Below are 24,100 nucleotides of genomic sequence, written 5' to 3'. Positions count from 1 at the left end.
GCCCTTACAGCACCTAAATGTTTTCTTCTTTCTCCGTTCGTTTTGGGTATTTTTTTTTGTATCGCTCCGCTTGCCACACTTTATTACTCCAAATAGATTGTGACATGGACCCAGGGGGTTATGGGAAAGGTCCTCTCCACGAAGGTAAACTAGACTAGACGCTACCACTCTCAAAGTGAGTGGGAAGCACAATTAAAATCACTTTTTTTTTTTTTTTAAACAGCACCTACCACCCCATGCATGAACATTGGAGGACAAATCTAATATATTCCAATTTTGCACACTAGCAAAAAAATTATGGCTACTTTTAAAATGAGAGATTTTATCAAAGAAAAAAAACCTTTGCATTTAATAGCACTGCCATTTTAAAAATGGCAGCAAAAGCATTGAAAATGATGGGTCCATTGATGGTCCATACTGTTCCACTGTGGCAAAACCATGACTTTTACCCTCAGCTTTGTAAAATACTTTTCGGAGCAGGTGAACTAATCCTTGGAAAGTGATAAATTACCAACCAATCCTTCCAACCATAACATGGCAGTTAGGAGCGGATTGGCTGGTACTTTCTCCAAAGCCTAGTACATCTGACCCACCTTGCGCTCAACAAACTGTAAGCGCACACTGCTGGCTGTCCTCACTGCCAGCCCTCAGTTCATCCCAAACACCAGAAGGCAGGCTAATGGTGATAAGAAAACATTGAGTGAGGGCCGTTATATGACTGTTGGTTCCATAAGTGGGATTGCACAGCGCTATGGGTTTTTTAGATTGTAAGCTCGCAAGAGCAGGGACTTCTTTCCTCATGTGCCTTTCCTTTTCTTACTTACACTATCTTATACTCCCTTTGATGGCACCTAACCCCGGGTTTTCTATACCTGTCCTATTTTGTCATGTACTGTAAGTGCGGTTTTCTTGTATGCTCATTTTATTATGTACTGTGTAATGGGCGCTGCAGATCCTCTGTGGCGCCATATAAAGGATAATGATAATAATAATAATAGTGAAGAAACTTTGCTTTATATAGGTTGAGTATTCCTTATCCAAAATGCTTGGGACCAGAAGTATTTTGCATATCGGATTTTACCGTATTTTGGAATAATTGCATACCATAATGAGATGGGACCTAAGTCAGAATGTGTTTCATATACACACAGCCTGAAGGTAATTTTATCCAATATTATTAATAACTTTGTGCATTAAATAAAGTGTGTGTACATTCACACAATTTGTTTCATATACAGCTAATACACACACAGCCAGAAGGTCATTTAATACAATATTTTTCATAAGTGTGTATTAAACAAAGTTTGTGTACATTGAGCCATCAGAAACCAAAGGTTTCACTTTCTCACTCAAAACATTCCATATTACGGAATATTCCGCATGTCGGAATATTCGGATATGGGATACTCAACCTGTATTAAAGCTCTGCACTGCCAGTGGATTAGGGCCAGTGGGAAAACTTTTTATGCAAGAGGGATTTAAATAATAATAATAATAATAATAATAATAATAATAAATAATATTATTAATTTTTATTTATGTTTACTGGACCTTTAAGTAACACCACTACAGATAGTTTCATTGAGACTACTATAGTATTATTTTAATCATCATCATCCTCCTTTATTTTTTGGTGCCACAAGGGTTCTGCAGCGCCAACCAAAGTACATAAACAAGAGAGCAAAACAAGAAAACAGTGACTTACAGTACAAGAGAATGTAGGACAAGTACAGAGTATACAAACATTGCTGCATCAGCCGACATGACACTGAAATAAGCAGCATGGTAACAACAACCAAGGGTTAGGTCGGTGCCATTGTAAGGCGTACGGAGTAGATGATGGTATAAGTAAGGGAAGGAAAGCACATGAGGGGAGAGGGCCCTGCTCGTGAGAGCTTACATTCTAAAGGGGAGGGGCAGACATACAGGTGTGGCACAGATGGGGTATAGAGTGAGCATGGTACAAATGGTTAGGTTGAGAAATAACCGGCTTTGATTAACAAGTGGGTCTTGAGAGCCTGTTTAAAGTTTTGTAGAGAGGTGGAGTCTGATAGGGAGAGAATTCCAGAAATAAGGAGCAGCACGGACAAAATCTTGGAGGTGGGAGTATCAGGAAGTAATCAGTAAGCAGGAGAAGGAGCATGCATTTGTGGAGTGAAGTGAGCGGACGGCAGCGTGAAGGGAGAGGACGCAAGAGTTGTTAATAGAGAAGAATGGGTGAGGAGTGCTTTGTAAGAGTGTGAGAAGCTTAAATTGGATTCTGAAGGGGAAGAGGAACCAGCGTAGGACTTGTAGGAAATTGGAGGCATATGGAGAGGAAGATGAGCAGGGCAGCAGTACAGAGGACAGACTGGAGTGGAGAGAGGTATTTGTCAGGGAGGTCAGATAGGAGGAGGCTACAGTAATCCAATCCAAGATGACCTGTGAGTGGATGAGGGTCTTAGTAGCGTCCAGGGTGAGAGTGTCTAATCCTGGAAATATATTGGAGATGGAAATGGTAGGACTACGAGAGGTGCTGAATGTGTGGTTTGAAGGTGAAGGAGCAGTCATGAATAACTCAAAGACAGCGCACTTGGGGACTAGAGGAGATAGATGTGCCATCAATTGATGATTAATAATGAAATTGTAGGAGGTGATGAGTAAATTGTGGGATGCAATAAGAAATGCAAACAAAAGGTGAACTAGTAGCTGTGTGCTCCTATTCGATAAATCATTAAAAACAGTGCACCAGAGGTTGCAGCTGCTAGGCATAACATTGGAACCCCCTGGATTGCTCATCAACAGAAAACAAAACATTTATAAAAATTGCTCACATAGCGCTCTCTTTACCAGTCTGCTTAACTCATGCGCTGAAGCAGCAGCCCTAGAGAAATCATGCACAATTAATACTTATGAAAAACGTAGGTCACAACAACTTGCTTAAAGGGCATAATTAAGAACTCAATAAAGCAAAAGAGCAATCTTGTACTAATATGGGCAACACTGTTAATTAGATTATCACTGATTTACAAAAATTGTGGTAGATTTTAGAGGTTCCACAAAGTGTTCGACAGTAATTGCTCCCTGATCCCTGATGTACAGTACCAAGGCTCTGCTTGAAGGACTTATTGCTTAGTATGCATATGGACCCTTAAACTTGCTGAAGCAGTTAACTTGAATAATGTAACAATTGCAGCTCGACTGCATGTAGCCCTCTGGCGCAATTCACAGATATTCAATTGTTTGAAGAGTCGGTTGGGTGTCTTTTCCCCCCCAGTCTATTAGATAGAAAAAAAACAGACACCCAACTGACTTTTGAAACAATTGAATATCCCCCAGAGATTTCCAATAGTCTGCAAATGAACCAAATATCTGTCTAAATAATGTACAGTAAATGCACACTCTTGCACCAAGCCGTGTACCCTATATTCCAGTGGCTACACAGACCACACATATTCAGGATGTACAGTATGCCAATTTTTTCCCCATTGATATAGATCTTTAGGGGTCTATTCATCATGTTAAAAATATTGCAGGTGATAATTAAGTTTCGATCTCGATACGAGTTCAACAAGCATTTTAGATGCATTCATCATGACTCAGTAAACTTAAGTATCTCTTCCTAAAAGCTGCTCTTTCTGCAGTCAGCTTTTCAGAAGGGAATTTTTTTCCCCTGCAGCTGAGCAGTCCCGAAGCATTTCTTCAAACTCTGCATGCACAGCACAGTCTAACCATACATTTGCAATGCAGTCAAATGTGTATTTCAGGTTACCGTGTATACTCGAGTATAAGCAGACTTTTTCAGCACTTTTTTTGTGCTGAAAAAGCCCCCTCGGGTTATACTCGAGTCAGTGCAGGGAAGGAGTGGGGACACGGAGGGCAGTGCAGTGCAGTGTGAAGAAGGGACACGGAGGGCACAGCGAGCGCCTCTCCTGTGTCCCTCCTGCGTCTCCGGCGGGTCTATTAAATAAAGTACCCGTTCGTGAGCTCTGATTGGCTCACGAACCGGCACTTCATTTAACAGACCCGCCGCCGGAGACGCAGGAGGGACACAGGAGAGGCGCGTGATGTGCCCTCCGTGTCCCTCCTTCACAAGACAGCGCGGGAGCGGCGGAAGGTAAGTAACTGGCACTGGGGGAGCATATTTGGAACTTGGGGGGGGCATATCTGGCACTATAAGGGGGCATATCTGGCACTATAAGGGGGCATATCTGGCACTATAAGGGGGCATATCTGGCACTATAAGGGGGCATATGTGGCACTATGAGGGGGCATATGTGGCACTATGAGGGGGCATATCTGGCAGTGTGGGGGCTGTGTACGGCTAGAGCTGCATTTCACACCCTAGGCTTATCCTCGAGTCAATAAGTTTTCCCAGGTTTTTGTGGTAAAATTAGGTGCCTTGGCTTATATGCTTATATTCGGGTCGACTTATACTCGAGTATATACGGTATATTATATACACACATATATATAAAAGTATGAAAAAGTAAAAAAAAACAAAACAAAAAAAACTCATGTCGACCTTTCTTGCACATCGACCATGTTCATGTCGACCTATTTCTAGTGTCGACCAATTCACCGTCAACCTAATGGGTGTCGACCCAGAGTCCGGACACCCCTTTAAACCGGTTCTGTGGCCGGCTGACTACACCTGGTTTAGATCTGCCACAGAACATCTGTAATCCACGAACGTCCCTGTTTAAAAGGGATAGTATGGCATATACTGTATATTTATATATCTCTGCAAAAATAGGGTGGAGAGAGGGTGCCCTATAGTGCATTAAATGTTTTTATTTTCAATAAGGTACCCAAGCCTATGGCACAGCCAAGCAGGACAGTGTTACCAGGTTGCATTACCAAGTATTATAGTGTTCAATCTCTCTCCCCTGGTAACTCGCTCTCGTTGAACTTACTGCAGACAAACTCTCCTCCATAACCAGTAATGATAGGTTGGGTTTATCCATAGCTTTGTAGTAACTGGAATCATGCCATCCTGCTTTATGTCCTGGAATTGCACAGCCTGGCCCCTACTGAATTGTTTTATGAAAATCTAATCTATTCCAAGATAATTATATTTTTGAGACATTGAGCGGGACGCATCAAAGGTCATTTTAGGTTAATTGGCTCCCAACAAAATTAACCCTAGCATGAATGTGTCTGTGTGTACATGTGGTAGGGAATATAGATTGTAAGCTCCACTGGGGCAGGGACTGATGTGAATGGCCAATTCTCTGTAAAGCGCTGCGGAATATGTGTGCGCTATATAAATAACTGGTAATAAATAAATAAATAAATAAATAAATAAATTTTACAGTCAAACCTTCCAGAGCTTGGACCCGATAAGCGAGGCATTGCCTAATAGAAGCCTATGGGCTCCTTTTCATGATGTGCACTGTTAATGTCCCCTGCAGCGCCCGCACCAGCTGCCGAATATGCAGATAGGACTCCGGGGTCACAAAACCGGAAGTCCCCCAGCTCTTATCAGGAAGGCACTCCGTTTTCTTAAGTAAACTGTGTTCCGAAACGCTACTACGCATGCGATCAGTGGCGGGATGCATGGCGATACTTAATGCATCCCTCCTATTGAATTTAAAATGATCTTTTCAGCATTAGGACATGGTAATCCAAGTCTATTCACAGTTATTATTATTAATAATAATAATAATAATAATAATAATAATAATAATAATAATAAATAATAATAATAATATCATCATCCTTTATTTATATGGCGCCACAGGGGTTCCGCAGCGCCCAATTACAGAATCCATAAACAAATAATCAAACAGGAAAACAGCAACTTACAGTTGATGACAGTATAGGACAAGTACAGGGTAAATAAACAAACAGTTACATCAGCAGATGACACTGGAATAAGCATCAGGTGGCAACAGTTACTCAATATTAACTGGTAACTTACTTTCTCATACGTCCTAGAGGATGCTGGGGACGACATCAATACCATGGGGTATAGACGGGATCCGCAGGAGACATGGGCACTCTAAAGACTTTTCATTGGGTGTGAACTGGCTCCTCCCTCTATGCCCCTCCTCCAGACCTCAGTTCTGGCAATGTGCCCAGGTCGACTGGATGCACTTTGAGGAGCTCTACTGAGTTTCTCTGAAAAGACTTATGTTAGGTTTTTTATTTTAAGGGTGATCTGCTGGCATCAGACTCCCTGCTTCGTGGGACTGAGGGGGCAGAAGTAGGAACCAACGTCCTAAAGGGTTTCATGGCTCTGCTTCTGGCTGACAGGACACTGAACGCTAGCTGTGCCTAGATGCTCACTCCCACAGCACCCCTCTCACAGAGCCAGAAGTCAGAAGACAGGTGAGTGTTAGACAGATCTTCAATCAAGAAAGTGACGGCTAAAGGTCCCGTGCGGCTGGCGGGAACGCAGCGTGCCATGTTGCCCACACATACACAGGCACTGCAGGGTGCAGGGCGCGGGGGGGCCCTGGGCAGCATAAAACCTATGGAAACTGGCATAAATAAGGGGCATAAGTTGCTGAGGCACAGTCCTACCTCCGCCAGTATAAAAAATGACCTCATAAAAGCTGAGGAGAAACACACCATTGAAGAGTGGAGCTTCCTCCTCAGTCAGCCAGCACACTGCTCAGCACCATTTTCTCTCTCTCCTCAGGCTGCAGAGACAACACTGGTCCTCCTCCACTACTGAACAAGTATCAGGGTGCAAAACAGGGGGGGGGGGGGGGGGGGGCACAGTGAATTTGGTGCTATATAATTGTGTGATTAACATTATAGAAGCGCTGAATGTCAGTGGGCATTTTGTGTTCACAGACATTATGTTACTGGCGCTGGGTTGTGAACTGGCAAAATCCTACCTGTGTCCCTCTGACAGATTCTGTCCCCTATAAATCCCGGAGTGTCTGTGGTGTGGTTGTGAATGTGTGTGACATGTCTGTGGCAGGGAACTCTGTGGAGACATGTTAGGGACACAGAGGTGTAATATGACACCAAGAGCCTAACTGGGTGAAAGGTTACATGATAGTGTGAATCATATCAGTAAGAGGTTGGACTGAATCTCATACAGAAAATGAAATAATCTGTTGAAGATGTGATTTTTAATAGTTCTGCCTTTCATCCACAGGGACCTTTCTGGGTCACATACAAATTTGCACAAGTAGTACAAACTGATACCGACACGGTGTCGACATTAGTGATTCCAGGGGAATAGGTCCTAAGTTAGCAAAAAAGCATTCAAAACATGTTTTAGCTATAAAGTAGGTGTTAGAAGTTACGAAGCCCCCTCTTTTACCACAAGGAGAGGGTTTACTTTAGTAAAGAAGTAATGTAATTTTCCCTCCACATCAGGTCTGATTTAACGTGAAAAGAAATTTCTGATTCCCAAAAGGATATCAGGCAGCTTACCTTTTTCCAAAAAAGGTGGGAGTCACCCCGCATTTTAGACAGGGCCCTGTCTTAAAAGAGAAAAGGTGTTTCTCCCTGCACCTGGAATGGCTTCACTTAAGGAGCCGACAGACCGCGAGTGAGTGAGGTGATCTATTGATGTGGCCAATGGGACACTACTCAGGCCTACCATTGTCTGTGCGTGGGTGAGTAGCGCTATTGAAAAGTGGTCAGAAAACTTGTCATTAGACATTGACACAATAGATGGAGACGAGATACTCCTAACGTTAGGTCATATCGAAGACGCTGCTGCGTACGTACTAGAAACCATGAAATATATTGGTCTCTTGGGATCAAGAACCGCTACCAGGGCAGTATCGGCTCGGAGGGCATTGTGGATTCGCCAGTGGAATGCTGATGCAGATTCCAAAAGAAATATGGAGGCACTCCCGTATAAAGGTGAGGCCTTGTTTGGTGCTGGGCTGGATGCGTTAGTCTCGGCGGCTACCGCAGGTAAGCAGACATTCTTGCCTTATGCTCCTACACCGGCGAAAAAGACATCACTCTCACATGCAGTCCTTTCGGCCCAACAAATACAAAAAGGCCAAAGGTTCCCCCTTTTTTTGCAGGTAAGGGAAGGGGAAAAGGAAAGAAATCTGCAGCATCTCCCGACCACCCCTGCTTCTGCCAAATCTGCAGTATAACGCTGGGGCTCCCTTGCGGGAGTCCGCTCGGGTGGGAGCACGTCTGAAACTTTTCAGCCATATCTGGATTCAATCTGGCCTGGACCAATGGGTCTTACAAATAGTGTCCCATGGGTACAAACTAGAGTTTCAAGACGTCCCCCCATGCCGATTTTTCAAATCGACCTTGCCAGCTTCTCTTCCAGGAAGAGAGGCAGTAATAACGGCAATTCAAAAATTATGTCAGGATCAGGTCATTGTCCTGGTACCCTTGGCAACAACAAGGAGAAGGTTTTCATACAAGCCTCTTCGTAGTTCCGAAGGCGGACGGCTCGGTCAGACAGATTTTAAACCTGAAAAATCTGAATCTCTACCTGAATAGGTTCAAGTTCAAGATGGAATCCCTGAGGGTAGTGATTTCCAGTTTGGAGGAGGGGGACTTCATGGTGTCCGTAGACATAAAGGATGCTTACTTGCATGTTCCCATTTATCCTCCTCACCAAGCTTATCTGAGATTCGCAGTAAAGGATTGCCATTACCCGTTCCAGACGTTGCCGTCGGGACTCTCCACGGCACCGAGGGTATTCACCAAGGTGATCGTGGAGATGATGGTCCTCCTTCGTTAAAAAGGAGTCAATATGATTCCTTATCTGGACGATCTCCTGATAAAAGCGAGATCCAGGGAACAGTTGGTGCAGAACATCGCACTCTCCCTGTGAATACGCCAACAACACGGTTGGATCATGAATTTTCCAAAGTCGCAGTTGGAACAGACGACAAGATTGTCCTTTTTAGGGATGATTCTGGACACAGAAGTACGGAGAGTATTTGTTCCAGTTGAAAAGGCTCTGGATATCCAGAAAATGGTCAAACAAATATTGAAACCAACAAGGGTGTCGATCCATCAATGCATTCTGTTGTTGGGGAAAATGGTAGCGGCCTACGAGGCCATACAGTTTGGCCGATTTCATGCCAGAGTATTCCAGTGGGACCTGTTGGACAAGTGGTTCGGATCCCACCTACACATGCACCGGAAAATAATCCTGTCCCCCAAAGACAGGATTTTGCTCTTGTGGTGGCTACACAGTTCTCACCTACTAGAGGGACGCAGGTTTGGGATTCACGACTGGGTCCTAATAACCACGGATGCAAGTCTCCGAGGCTGGGGAGCTGTCACACAGGGGGAAAGCTTCCAAGGAAAATGGTCAAGTCAGGAAGCCTGCCTTCACATAAACGTTCTGGAATTGAGAGCCATTTACAACGGCCTTCTACAAGCGGTACATCTTCAAGATCCCGTGCAGATCCAGCCGGACAATGTAACAGCAGTCGCGTACATAAACAGGCAAGGCGGAACGAAAAGCAGAGCGGCAATGGCAGAGGTGACAAGGATTCTCCTCTGGCCAGAAAGACAGGTTAGAGCTCTGTCAGCAATTTCATTCCGGAAGTGGACAACTGGGAAGCAGACTTCCTCAGCAGACACGATCTCCATCCAGGAGAGTGGGGCCTCCACCAAGAAGTCTTTGCAGAGGTGACAAGTCTTTGGGGAGTTCCTCAAGTAGACATGATGGCATCAAGTCTAGATAAGAAGCTTCAGAGATATTGTTCCAGGTCGAGAGACCCTCCATCAATAGCAGTGGATGCACTGGTAACTCAGTGGGTGTTTCAGTCGGTATATGTTTTCCCTCCACTTCCACAGATTCCAAAAGTTCTCAAGATAATAAGAAGAACAAGAGTTTGAGCAATCTTCATTGCCCCAGACTGGCCAAGGAGGGCTTGGTATCCAGATCTTCAGGAGTTGCTCATAGAAGATCCTCTGCCTCTTCCTCCTCGAGGGGACCTACTACAGCAGGGGCCGTGTGTGTATCAAGACTTACCGCGGCTACATTTGAAGGCATGGCTGTTGAGCGTCGGATCCTAGCCGAAAGGGTATTCCTAAGGAAGTCATCCCCACTCTTATTTAGGCCAGGAAAGGAGTAATGTCTAAACATTACCACCGTATTTGGAGAAAATGTGTGTCTTGGTGTGAATCCAAGAAGGCTCCTACGGAAGAGTTTGAGTTGGGATGTTTTCTCCATTTTCTGCAGGCTGGTGTGGATGCGGGCCTTAGATTGGGGTCAGTCAAGGTCCAGATTTCAGCCTTATCAGTTTTCTTTCAAAAACAATTGGCCTCCTTTCCAGAAGTTCAGACGTTCGTGAAAGGGGTTCTGCACATCCAGCCTCCATTTGTGCCTCCAGTGGCACCATGTGACCTTAATGTGGTGTTGCAGTTCCTTCAATCAGATTGGTTTGAACCTCTGCAGGAGATAGAATTGAAGTTTCTCACTTGGAAAGTGGTGATGCTTTTGGCCTTGGCATCTGCAAGGCGGGTGTATGAGTTGGGGGCCTTGTCTCACAAGAGCCCTTACCTGATCTTCCATGAAGATAGGGCAGAGTTAAGAACTCGTCAACAATTTCTTCCAAAGGCGGTTTCGTCCTTCCACATAAACCAACCTATTGTGGTGCCAGTAGCTACTGACACTTTCACTGAGTCACAGTCTCTAGATGTGGTTAGAGCTTTGAAGATTTATGTCGCAAGAGCAGCTCAGTTACAGAAAACAGAGGCTCTGTTTGTCCTGTATGCTCCCAACAAGATTGCTATGAAGCAGGACACCCAGACTATTGCACGCTGGATCAGAGGGACAATTCAGCACGCTCATTCTATGGCAGGCTTGCCAGTACCGAAGTCGGTGAAGGCCCATTCTACTAGGAAAGTGGGCTCATCCTGGGCGGCTGCCCGAGGGGTCTCGGCTTTACAACTTTGCCGAGCAGCTACTTGGTCAGGGTCAAACACATTTGCAAAATTTTATAAGTTTGACACCTTGGCCGATGAGGACTTCAAGTTTGGTCAATCGGTGCTGTAGGGTCATCCGCACTCTCCCGCCCATACTGAAGCTTTGGTATAGACCCCATGGTCTTGATGTCGTCCCCAGCATCTTCTAGGACGTATGAGAATATAGGATTTTGATAACCTACCGGTAAATCCTTTCCTCCTAGTCTGTAGAGGATGCTGGGCGCCCGTCCCAGTGCGGACTTTACCTGCAGTTTAGTTATTACAGTTACACAAGTTGTGTTATCTTGGTTTCAGCATGTTGCTGCAATTAGTACATGCCTGTTGGCGTGTGTTATGTTGAATGCCGTGTGTGCGGCATAGTTGAGGGTGTGAGTTGGTAGATATCTCACCACTAGTTAAGTAATTCCTTTCCTCGAAATGTCAGTCTCCCTGGGCACATTTCCTACAACTGAGGTCTGGAGGAGGGGCATAGAGGGAGGAGCCAGTTCACACCCAATGAAAAGTCTTTAGAATGCCCATGTCTCCTGCAGATCCCGTCTATACCCCATGGTCTTGATGTTGTCCCAAGCATCCTCTACGGACTAGGAGAAAAGGATTTACCGGTAGGTTATCAAAATCCTATTTATTTGATCATTAAAACTAAAATCCTATTCATACAATATATTTGCAACATATATTATGCCTATATTATCGGGTGTAGTATGGTATGCCGGCGGTCAGGCTCCTGGCGACCAGCATACCGGCGCCAGGAGCCCGACCGCCAGCATACCAACAGTGTGGCGAGCGCAAATGAGCCCCTTGCGGGCTCGCTACGCTATTTTATTCTCCCTCCAGGGGGGTCGTGGACCCCCACGAGGGAGAATAAGTGTCGGTATGCCGGCTGTCGGGATTCCGGCGCCGGTATACTGTGCGCTGGGATCCCGACAGACGGCATACTGAAGACCACCCATATTATCAATTGGATTTATTAATTTGTAAATGTACACTAATTTATTACATATTATCTGGGGCATTCATTTAGTGCCGTTTTGCAGTTTTCACCCATTTTTAGGTTAAATTTACATTCAACCTACTCAATGCCCATGCTGTGTTTTTTTTTTTTACATGACATGGGCGAAACCCGCCGAAAAAAACGGCACTAATTGAATACCCCTAGTTCATTTTTTAAATCTTATGAGATAGCCTGCGAGATGGAGACACAAGCAAGATTCTTATGAGTGAGTGAGGGGAAAATGTACTAAGCAGTGAAGAGTGTAGAAGTGAATCAGTGGTGAAGTTGCCCATGGCAACCAATTAGCATTGACATATTATTTATAAATTAGATACTGTTCAAGTATACAGACCAGCTATTTTGCATAGCAAGGCTGCGATCGCTTGTGCAGCCCTGCTATGCAAAAAAAGTTGTGTGTAGAACAAGACCAGGATCGTTCATCGCTGGTGTCCCGTCTCTTGTGCATGCAGGCCAATATGGACGATCTCGTCCATATTTACATGCACTGCTATGGAGCCGGGGGGAGTGAAGAAACTTCACTCCCCCCCCCCCCCCGCCCCCCGCGCAGTCGGGTCGCCCATCGGCCGTATCCACCGTCAGGCAGCTCGGCGGCGGATCAACAAATGTGTAGGGCCCATTAGAAAATGATAAGTTGCTCGTTATATTCCCCTGGACTGGGTCATTTCCTTTCCCTTCCCATCCTACCACTGTCTGATTTACCAAGCTCCAGATGGCATTGGCCACTGTGGCCTGTGGGCTACATTAGACAGAAATTAGCGAGAGAAGGATCTGTAGGAATAGCCGACGCACATGCCTGGCCAGCATACCACACTTACACAGTAGCACTGCGGGATCCCATAGAACTAAAGTGGCCGCATTAGCAATCACTTTTCTTCTAACTCATTGCAGCCCCAGTCCCTGCATGGGATTTGTAATACATTATACATTTGGGTGAAACGTAATTTCTTAAAGACACAGAAGCTGGAAATTGATAAATCTCTCCCATTGTTAATGTTCCTAACATTTCCTGTCTTCATAGCAACTTCATAAACAATATAGAAGTAATAGGATTAGGTTTACACTGGTTATTCTGCATTTTGTGTTCTCCCCGACAGGGCTACCAAGAGAAATCCTGGGCCCCCGGTACAACAACTTCCTGGGCCCCCGCGCCCCCACCCTTGAGGGGGTGTGACCACAGCATGCTAAGGGCATGGTCAAACCTCTTTGGGGGCGTCTATAGCACATGAGAAGCACCCACTCTCAGTAGTATGGCATGCCTCTCAGCCAGGGCAGTAGAGAGCCTGGCTAGGCCCAGGTACTTTTCAGGGGGCATGGCCTAATCATAGGGGGCAAGGAACCCTTAGAAAAAAAAAAAAAATCAGACTTTTTTATTTTAAGAACTTCCCTGGCCACACTGCAGCATGTGCTGGGCTGAGAAGAAAATCTGCAGATGCTTCCAGGTAAGGAAGGGTGAAGGACCTGGGTTCCCACTGGGCCCCACCATCAGACTTGGGCCCAGATAATTTGTACCTATACCCCTCCTCTCTCGGCACCACTGCTCCCCGATACAATCTGGCCATGTTCTTGTCTGCATTTTCTTAAAACGAAAGACATAATAGTAATACAGGAGTGTATCGCATCATCTGTGTCAGACCTGTTTCTCAGGTTTTTTGCTATAGTAATACATAGATACATTTAAGCCTCCAGTCACTTAAAGCCCATGGGCAGGATGTACTAAGAACTAAACTGCTGTTTTCCACGGAATACATACTATTTACTGGCAGCCAGGATGCCAGCTGTCAAGATACCGACAGCAGCATACCGACCGCCAGTGTGCTGGCAGCTGGGCGAGTGCTAGAAAGCCCCTTGCTGGTTAGATGCACTTGCCACGCTACGGGCACGGTGGCTCACTGCGCTCTCCACAGGTTATATTCTCCCTCTATAGGTGTCGTTGACACCCACAGAGGGAGGAAAGCCTGTGGCGTCAATAATCCGGCGACGGCATTTCACCGCCTGTTGGGATTTTGGCATCTGCATTGACCCCCACTGCGATCCTGACAGACGGTCTTATGGTTAGCTCCCGTTTTCCACAATCCCCATAAGCACCAAGCTTCGGAAAGCAAAACTTCTGGAGCTTGCGCCCGAAAGGGGGCCTGGCATCATAGGAAGTCCTTTGTGTACATCATGCCAGGGGCTTGCACAGCATGCCTGGAGATGCTGGGCTAACCCCAGAGACTGTCTGCACTGCAGGCTCAGCAACAGCAGCCCGGCACTGCTGGATAATGTCACACTGCACAAGCGGGCCCCGGTGATTGCGGAGGAGCCAGCATTTTGTTTAACACCCATGGAAGGGTTACACCTGCGTGTGGTCTACACCCCTCACACCCACCTTGCGATGCCTCTGCCCAAGGTTTCCTACAAGGGCCAAAACTAGGATTTTTTTTGGTCAGCCAGGGCAAGGCAGTAAGGTGCCCCCCACCCCTCCCAATTTGGTATCAAGGTTGCTAACCTAGTGGCACCCACTAAATACCTGCACCCTTTCCCCAATGCCAGCAACCCCCTAGCTGTGGTTAATGGTCGGGCACTGCCAGTGGCTCAGACTATGGTACGTAGCCCCATAGTCCCCACCCCTAGTTACGGCACTGGGTGTATTCAGTGACGCCAAGAGGTGGGGGAGTGGGTACAAATGACCTGGGCTTCTGGAGGGGCTTGGGTCCATTAACCCCCCCCTCCCCAACCGCAGTGAATAAGAAGGACTACATCTACACCGTGCGACAACGGGCAATGGGTCAGGTCAGATTCACAAGCAGGGACGTCTTAACAGCAGTGTAGGCCCCTGGGCACAGCAATGCACTGGGGCAGCTACCCATCCTCCAGCTGTAAGGGTGGGAGGTGCTATCAGCGGCAGCTTTGATGTCCCGCAGGTGGTAGGGGGTGTTCTATCTTCCGCTCAGCATGTAGACCTGGAGCAGTAATTTCTGCTAATTACTCCATTACTGCACAGATGGGGCTAAACTGTAGAAGGGGGCATTGGGCTGGTACATGACTTCCAGGGTGGTTGAGGGTGTTTAATACGTAGGGGAGGGGTGGATAGTGGAGTTGGCTTAATATTTATCATTTTCAGCGGGAGGGCAGCATGCTTGACTGCAGATATCTCCAGTTCCTGAAAATATATATTTCTTAGCTTTGAATGGGATAAATAACTAGAGTGTCCCATCTTTCAGGAGGTACTGGGGACTTGGGGATCAGAGTTCAGGAACCAGATCAATTCACCAACAAAAAATCTAAAACTGCATACCATGTGTGTGGAGCTGGAGCAGGGGCCAGCTGCTAGAAGGCAGATATCTCTGGTTCTGGGCCAGTGTCCTCCCAGCTTTTGGATTATACCCTCAGATAAACTCTACGTCAGACAGAACCCAAGGTATCTGGCTGGGAAAAGCAATTAACAGGCTTGGAAGGGGACCACTGCTTTCAAGTCGGATATCTCCGATTTCCCAGGAACAATTTTTTAAAATCTGGTACCCCTGGAAAGAGGGGACCATCAGCTATTTAGACTAGGGCCCTTAAACTCCTGAGGCCCTTGGGAAAGAGCCCAATTGAGCCCATACGAAAGGACGGCACTGCTCACAAGATGCAGTTGTCTGCAGAATCAGCATTTGCCGGTGGGTCCCATCTCACAAGTCCAACAGCAGTGGTGTGTGCACGTCACTTGCTGCAGCACAGGCTGAGTGGTACCAGGCAGGGGCTGTCCTGTCCCCTATTGAAGGTGTTAGCAGGGTTCCTGGGACAGAACCGTTTAACTCTGCAGCAGCAGTGGGTGTGTAACAGAGCTCTGTTGGAAGAGCAGCGGTCACACTTGGATCCTGCTGTGAACTACACAGGTGCTGCTGTACATGCAGGTGCCCCTTCAGGGCCTGAAGACCGAAGGCATGAGTCTCCATTGCTTCTGGAATTTATGCCCCTGCATACTGCCCTAATGCAATGAACAACAAAAATGGGTCTTGATTTTACAGGTCTTGATGGACCTTGAAGCACTGCAATCCACATTATGTCATGTTGGTAGAGTATGAGTCTAAAGGTGCATACACACGGGGCGATGTGTGCAGGGCCGGTGCTAGGGTGTTCAGCACTCTCCTGCAAAGTATAAATTTGCACCCTCCCATACTCGACAAAGGGACAGCGTGCGCCGAAAAAAGGTGGTGTGGTCTCACAAGGGATGGGCGTGGCCACACAATACTACCCCATTTCAATTTACGCCACACAGTAGTACAATTGTATTCACATTACACAGAAAGTAGTAGTGCCACTTATACATATAATGCCCATAGTAGTAGCACCCTGTATATGTAATGCCCATAGTAGCTGCGTCCCTTATATGTAATGCCCATAGTAGTAGGGCCACTTATTCGTAACACCCACAGTATTAGCACCCCTTATACATAATGCCCATAGTAGTAGTGCCACTTACATGTAATGCCCATAGTAGCAGCACTGCTTATATGTAATGCCCATAGTAGCAGTGCCGCTCTTACATAATGCATAATGGAGGATACAGTAGAAAAGCTTCTTAAAGAAGAAGTAACAGGTCTGTGAGAGCCAGAAATCTTGCTGCTTGGTGTCCAAATATTTATTTTCCGCAAGAATATACAAATAAATTGTTTCAAAATCATACAATGTGATTTCCTGTTTTTTTTTTTTTTCAGATTCTGTCTCCCACAGTTGAAGTGTACCTATAATGGAAATTACAGATCTCTCTCATCTTTTTAAGTGGGTCAACTTGCACAATCGGTGGCTGTCCAAATACTTTTTTGCCCCACTGTATATGTAATGCCCATAGTAGTAGTGCCACTTATATGTAATGCCCATTGTAGAAGCGCCAATTATATGTAATGCCCATTGTAGTAGTGTCACTTTTATGTAACGCCCATAGTAGCAGTACCGCTTTTATGTAACGCCCATACAAATTGCACTTATACACACAACCCACACATTCTCTCTCTTACTCACTCTTTCCCTTCACATACAGTACCAAACAGTCTGGACTCTGACCACTGGCTGGCCATCTCTTCAACTCATCAGCAGCAGCCTGGTCCCATGTAGCCCTGTCCTCTCAGTTCAGTGTAGCTCCGCCTTCATTCCCACGTAGCTCCGTCCCCTATTTTGGCTCCGGAAAAACAACGCTGTCACAGGGGAGGGGGAGCGGAGGCTCCAAGCTGCCAGCGCTGCTGCCGGTCATATAGTTTGACAGGCACAGCAGCCGGCGGCAGCAGCAGCAGGTGGGACAGGGCGGAAGCAGCAGTGGAGATGCAGTGCAGGGAGAGCACCTCTACAGCCTGGCGCCTACCTGCTCTGCAGCCCTTTGCTGAGCGGATAGCGCCGGGCCTGGATGTGTGCTTACGATTTTGACTATATAGTTAAAATCGTAAGAAAAGTAAGCACATATCGCACCGTGTGTACACAGCTTGCGATACTGATGGGCACTCCCGCGAGGTCTGTATCGCAATAAAAGATTAACTGTGCAGGGTAGGCAATTTTGACTACATTATGTACAATCTACTTTCTGGTATAGTGAAAATTGTATATAGACAAAATCGTCCATAGTCAAAATCGCACCGTGTGTATGCACCTTAATGCTTTTTTGCCATTTTAACTACTGTACTCCTCTTTCATAATTATTATTATAGAAGCATATATACTTATTCTATATAAGTACTGGATCTAGTACGCAGAGAACGAAAATTTTATTGTGCAGTTCAGAAAAAATAAAAGTTAGGAATATTTCCAAGAACGTGGGGTCTATGTATTAAGCCTTGGAGAGAGATAAAACTACCAACAAACCAACGCCTGTCAATTTTTTAAAACACAGCCTGTAACATGGCAGTTAGGAGCTGATTAGCTGGTACTTTATTTCTCTCCAAGGGTAATACATATAATCTATCTATCTATCTATCTATCTTTTAAACTCTGACATGGAAAGTAGGGACAACTGGCACTATACTTATTTATAGCAAAAAAACAAAAACCCAGCATGAATTTGGTCATTTTTATTATTGATAGTATGCAGAACATTGATTTTCATGGGCTGCATCAATGAATAATACAGTGTACTGTATGCATTGCAGATATACAGTATGCACACACATCTTTAAGACCCTGACAAATTAATAAAAACCTTTGTTCGTTTTCATGTGGTTTTACACATTTTTCCAATGTGCATGTGTGACCGAACTCATTAGCACTGTAGGTACATTTCTGTCCTCCCCTAGTCTTTAATTGTCAGGAGTCCACAATAAGAACAACAGTAAAACAAATAAATATAGTGGAGAATTGCATGTACTGTATATGTAACATAAGAACTAAACCTATTGGTTATGGGCATGCCAGACTCTTTTACACTTATAACCTCTATAGGTTTAAATCCTGACAGTGATGTCCCTTTAAAGAGGCAACCTGAAGTAGAACATTTATCTTAAGGGCCCTACACACTTAAAGATTATCTGTCCAATCTGGCTGATTGGAATGAAAATCTGGCAATGGCTGAGAGCAAATGACAATCAACAATTTGCTACTAAAATCAAGAAAATGGACAAAAACAGTTCAGATAAATTGGTTTAATGAAACAAACTTAACCAATTTGACTTAAAGTCCATTTTTGTCTGTTTTCCAGTGTTTGAGAGCAAATAGTCAATTGCCATTTGATCCCAGACATTGCCAGATTTTCTTTCCAATCAGCCAGATTGGACAGATAATCTTTTAGTGTGTAGGGCCCTTTACAGCAGGGTTAAAGGTAAATGATTAACAGTCCCTTTTCTTGATGCAGATTTCAAAATGTGTCCTATTAACCAAATGTACAAAACAGCATTCTGGAGAATATGCCTTAGGGACCAATTTTAGTTTACCCACTGAGCAATACTTTGCCAATTCCTGCAAGTGCAGAGATCATCCGCATCAGGGGGGGAAAGGGGGACCAATAATAATAATAATCATTCCCACGAAACGAGCTTTGCATACCAGATGGGGGTAATTCCCATGGGGGGGGGGCACTCTATTTGCACTCACAAAATGGCTGTAATACTCCAATTAATAATATGTGGGGAATGGAGGGATTTTAAAGGACACCAGTTATTGGGGGTGGGGTGTGTGCAAAAATGGGGACCCATCACACTGGAGTTTGGGGGGGGGGGAGGGTGCACCAACTGGGGATCTAAAACCACTAGGGCGGTAATGCTAATGGAGAACAACTGCCACTGAATGGCGTCTATTGGCAATGGGATATAAATTTTACTACGGTCGCCTATGGATACTGGGTGGTGCGGGACACCCCCTTAGCATTTTGTTTTTCAATAATATATTTGAATACATTTTTGCGAGGGCCATTTGTTTCAAAATAAATTGTAGTTAAATATACAGTAAATACATAGATCCCTTACACTTTAACAGTTCATATAAAATATTTACATTTAAAAAAAATAAATAAGTTATATTAATACGCATTCTGGATAAACTGCACATAGCACAGAACTATTCTTTGGCAATGTGAATATGAGCATAGCACTATATAAAGAGCTGACATCTGGGGGTAAAAAATGCTTACAAAGGGCATATGGTTGTAAATAGTTTTTCAGGACTCTACTCAACATTTTACAAGTGTTTTCAATGTCACACACACACACACACACACACACACACACACACACACACACACACACACACACATGTAAGGGATTCCAGAGCACATTAGATTTGTTTTGATGTTTGAAAATAAATACATTTTCCAGTGGTAAATAGCAAACATAGTTTTGATGTTGCCCCTGTAAATATATTGCCTTAATGCTAACCATCACAAGTTATTAAGACTATTCCACCCAGATGAAAATGAATGGCTCGCCATTTCCAGTTTATATCAAAAGTCTCAACATGTAGTCAGGCAGCTACTTCACCTGCAGTTTGCAAATTATATTTTGAATGCACTTTTAAGAAGCAGCAACAGAACAAGAAAAAAATAAACAGTAAAGCATAAATATTTTGAAATGGTCCAAAAGACATAATACATGCAAAGCACATCACATCAGTTTCATATGAGATACTTTGTTGACTTACTTTGTTAAATAATTAAAATGCCCTTTCAGGACAACTCTTAACTTCTTGTTTCATGGATTGTTATCCAAGGTGTGGTTTAAGCAGCAGACACTCACTCTGAAGCATAAATCCACAATTCCTCCGCTTGTCAGCACAGACTTCCTCCATGCAGCCAGCTATCAGACTGGTTATAGTGAAGCTTTGCCTGCTGCACACACTGCTTGTAAAGCAAAGTTTTAGGGAGGGAAACAAACTTATTTACTTAACAAGGGGGATGAGATAACAACATTGTAACCACACCTAGCTGTCTTGGTTTTCTTGTAAAGCTCTGTGAATGGAGGAGCCTTTGTGTAGACTGCCAGTGTAGGCAGTGTGTTATTTGACCTAAAGAATTCCTCAGTTTGCATATTATTACACATTGTGTACTGAGAATCTTCAGGGACTTGTACACACGAGTGGTACTATGTGTTGCTCTACTTATATGCAATAAAATATAAATTCTGCAAAAACACACACACACTACATACATGCATACACTACAGTTACTATATCACTCAGTAGTTTACGTACATGTGAAACACTTGCAAAGTGTCACAATTTTGCATACATTGTTATAAAGCAGGACAACTCCTGCACTAGTTTTGTAACCACACCCAAATCTGTCCCATTCACTCCCTTTCCTAAACTAATCACCTCCCTTTCATTTCCCTGCACTTCTGTCTGTCTTAAATTTAGCCTTGCCATAATTGCCTATTAATCTGGGACACCTATGATTATCACAAGTTCTGTGGCTGATTCAAACTAGATGAAATGCAGGCTGGGATGTAGCCAGCCACAGAACATGTGTAAAACATAAGTGTCCCGGATTAAAGGGATATTATGGTAAGCATATTTAAATGACATCTCGTGGGAAAATGACATTAAAGAATTAGGCAGGTTTCGGAGCAGGAGAGGAGGAATCAGTTGTTGTTGCAACTATCCTGTTGTAGCCTAACACAGCTGTATTTCCTGTGGGTGAGCCAGCTGTGTAGTCCACGCAGTAAAGTATGCTGACAGTGGAGCAGTGGAGGGTGGGGGGCATTTAACCACTTAACCGACAACCCCCCCCCCCCCCCAAATAAAAAAACCGCTGAGAAATTGTCGGGGTTTTTTTTATGAGTGAATTATGTGAAGAACATGTATATTTATATGAATTATGTATGTATACAATATATATTATAATTATTATGTATGTATACAATATATTTTTTTCAAAACATCAGTCATCATCATCAGAACATTGTGACCTTCAGAAACATCGTGACCATCGTGGCATGGTGCAAGAAAAAAATGAGTGAATTAACCCTTTCCGCTCCTGAGCCTATTTGGGCACTCTTTCAGCTGGTCATATTGCAGCACCAAAGGGGGTCATTCCGACCCGATCGCTCGCTGAACTTGTTCGCAGCGCAGCAATCAGGTCGGAACTGCGTTGTTCCCTAGCGATCGCCTCTGCCTGATTGACAGGCAGAGGCAGTCACTGGGTGGGAGGGGTCGGCACAGAGATGTTTGGCCGCCGTTTTGGGGGTGCGGTCTGGCCAACGCAGCCGCTGCAACCAGGGGCAGCGACGAGCAACTCCCGGTCAGCCGCAGGAGCTGCGCTGGCCGGGAGTTACTCAACTTGTGCGGGGGGGGGGGGGGGGGGGGCGGACAGACATGCGGGGCAGGCTAGCCCTGTGCTGGGCGTCCCCCCGCATGTCTGGGAGCATGATCATAGCTGTGCTAAATTTAGCACAGCTATGATCAACTCGGAATGACCCTCCATATCGGTAACTAGTGCTTTTTTTAGTGGCGGTACTCAATACCAATGCTTTTTTTTATTTGTTATTTTAACTCTGCTGTATTTTTTAATTCTTGTAACTTGGCAGTCTATTTACTAAGCCTTGGATGGTGATAAAGTGGACGGAGGTAAAGTACCAGCCAAACAGCTCCTAACTGTCATTTTTCAAACACAACCTGGGACATGACGGTTAGGAGCTGATTGGCTGGTACTTTATCTCCATTCACTTTACCTCCATTCAAGGCTTAGTAAATAGCCCCCTTAAGCTGTTTGTAGTTTAAGGCTTCAAACATAATGCACTGAGGTTTCTTATTAACTATGAGTGAAACTTGACCTAGACAACTGTATGCAGCACAGTTGAGGTCATAGCATTTCTTAATAATTAATTTCCAATTATATGAATTTGGGGTGGCAAGAAGGTACTGAATATTGGCAAGAACCACTGTACCACATAAAATATATAGGGTTATATTAAAACAGGTCTTGATGCAACCTGGGGTACAGTATGTATGAACCACCTACTCTTACTTAATCAGTGCTAGCCCCACCCCTAAGTTACACACCTTCATGCTTAGAAACCACTCGTACAACCACTGTGGCCACCAGCGAGCATCTGTGGTATTGAACAAGTCTGCCCACTGTCCGTTCCGCTCGAGCATCTAGTAGCCATTTTTGACCACAGGTCTTGTGCTCAGACCCAGTTTATTGTCTGCTGGTCCACTCTGTGTACACTTCATCAACTGCAATCCTCAAACAATTTACCGGAGCAGCCATTTTGCTAATGATCGTACCGCCACTGTGAGCACCAACCATCTTTCCATGTTCAAAGTCCATCAGATCCAGCATTTACCCATTATTTAGGTCTCGGCAAACCTTCACCCAGGGGTGGACTATAAATAGGCACTGGCATTTTTCCCATGCAAAGTAGGCTTGCACATGGAAAAGGTCACAGTGGCATGGCCTCATGTTACACCCCATCTAAGCCTGCTGGCAAAGCAGAGCGAGGAGAGGTGGAGCTGCTCGGCAAGGACTCCAGATGGCCGAACCAGCCCATCAGGCCATCGTTCCTTCTGGCATATGTCAGAATTTTCCCATAGCCAGCCCGGATGTGCCTTGGCCGTCCATTCTTATACAGAGTCAGACATCCTACGACAGTATTATCTACGGAACAGCTACTTTATATAAAATCGCCTGGTGATGATAATAAGGTGGCCAGTCAGGGCCTTATTCAGAGATGGACAAAAACGCAAGCAGCATGCAAGCAGGAGACGTCTCAGTAGAAGAGACGCCTCCTGCATGTAGCTGTGATCCCAGCACTGTAACCAATGTCGCAAGCTGGGATCCAAGGTTCCACGCAAATAGCTCTAGCCTACTCAGCTGACTGACGGTAGTGGAGGTTGCAAGGCCAGGAAGTCTACTTCCCAGAAAACGGGGGCGACACGTCCCTGTTTCTGAGAACGCTGGTCTGGAACGCCCTTGCATTACTCCCCAAATGTCTCTGCCTGTCAATCAGACAGAGGCTTAGGGGAACTGCGTGTGATATCACGGAACCCGTTCTGCACACGCGCAGACCCTAAAATATCAGAGATGTGCATTAATCAACGGATTACCGTACATGTAACTACTAACTATGTCCTGGAGGTGCATGAAGAGATGTATGCTTAATTTCGAAGCAATCTGACTAGATTACTTAGAAATAAAGCACGGATCTCTCGTTGTGTAGGCCCCGTAGCGATAGCGATGCGCGGTCCTGTGCATTGCTATCACCGGTTCCAGATTGACCTGCATGCAGGTACAATCTAGTTCCATTGCTCATTTCACCGCTGGGTGAAGTGAGCGTCCCCCTTCGCTCAGCACACATCGCGCTATGTGAGTGGGGGGGGGGAGATGTGTGCTGAGCGGTATGTGATAGATCGCTCAGTATACATCTCCCCGTGTGTACCCCCCTAAGGGGCCCATTTATCATTATATATTTGCAGATTAATCCCGTTTTCGGGGGGTTATCCGCAAATATTAAGTATACCCTAAATATATGTAGGAAGGGCCGCAGCAGATGTCTCCGATACCTAATCCCTCCATTCCCGCCGGCAGCCGCATCCCTCATAGGTTTCTATAGGGGGATGCAATGCTGCCAGATTTACCAACATCTGGAATGCAAATTACAATTTAAACGCCTCTTAGTACATATTAGTACAACCTATGCCAATTTGACGCAGATATCAAACTGAATAGCAAAAAGTCGCAGCTGATGGTTTTACCTATGTTTAAAAGACACGTGGCATAGGGGCTAAATCAGACCTGATCGCTCCTGTGCATGTTCGTACAGCAGTCATCAGGTCTGAACTGCG

General features: G+C 45.1%; 1 protein-coding gene across 1 annotated transcript in view; it reads right to left on the bottom strand.

Annotated features, from left to right (window-relative positions):
- ATP10B (ATPase phospholipid transporting 10B (putative)) overlaps positions 1-20,471 on the bottom strand; it is a 650,716-nt gene extending 630,245 nt beyond the window's left edge. Inside the window, exon 1 of the mRNA XM_063928760.1 lies at positions 19,958-20,471. The gene's annotated coding sequence lies outside the window, so the exon portion shown is untranslated. The remainder of the gene's footprint in view (positions 1-19,957) is intronic.
- Positions 20,472-24,100: the final 3,629 nt, after the last annotated feature.

This window comes from Pseudophryne corroboree, chromosome 6, assembly GCF_028390025.1.
Source record: "Pseudophryne corroboree isolate aPseCor3 chromosome 6, aPseCor3.hap2, whole genome shotgun sequence".
Lineage (NCBI taxonomy): Eukaryota > Metazoa > Chordata > Amphibia > Anura > Myobatrachidae > Pseudophryne > Pseudophryne corroboree.
The sequence above is the reverse complement of the archived record's forward strand: the minus strand, read 5'-3'. Positions and strand labels throughout refer to the sequence as shown.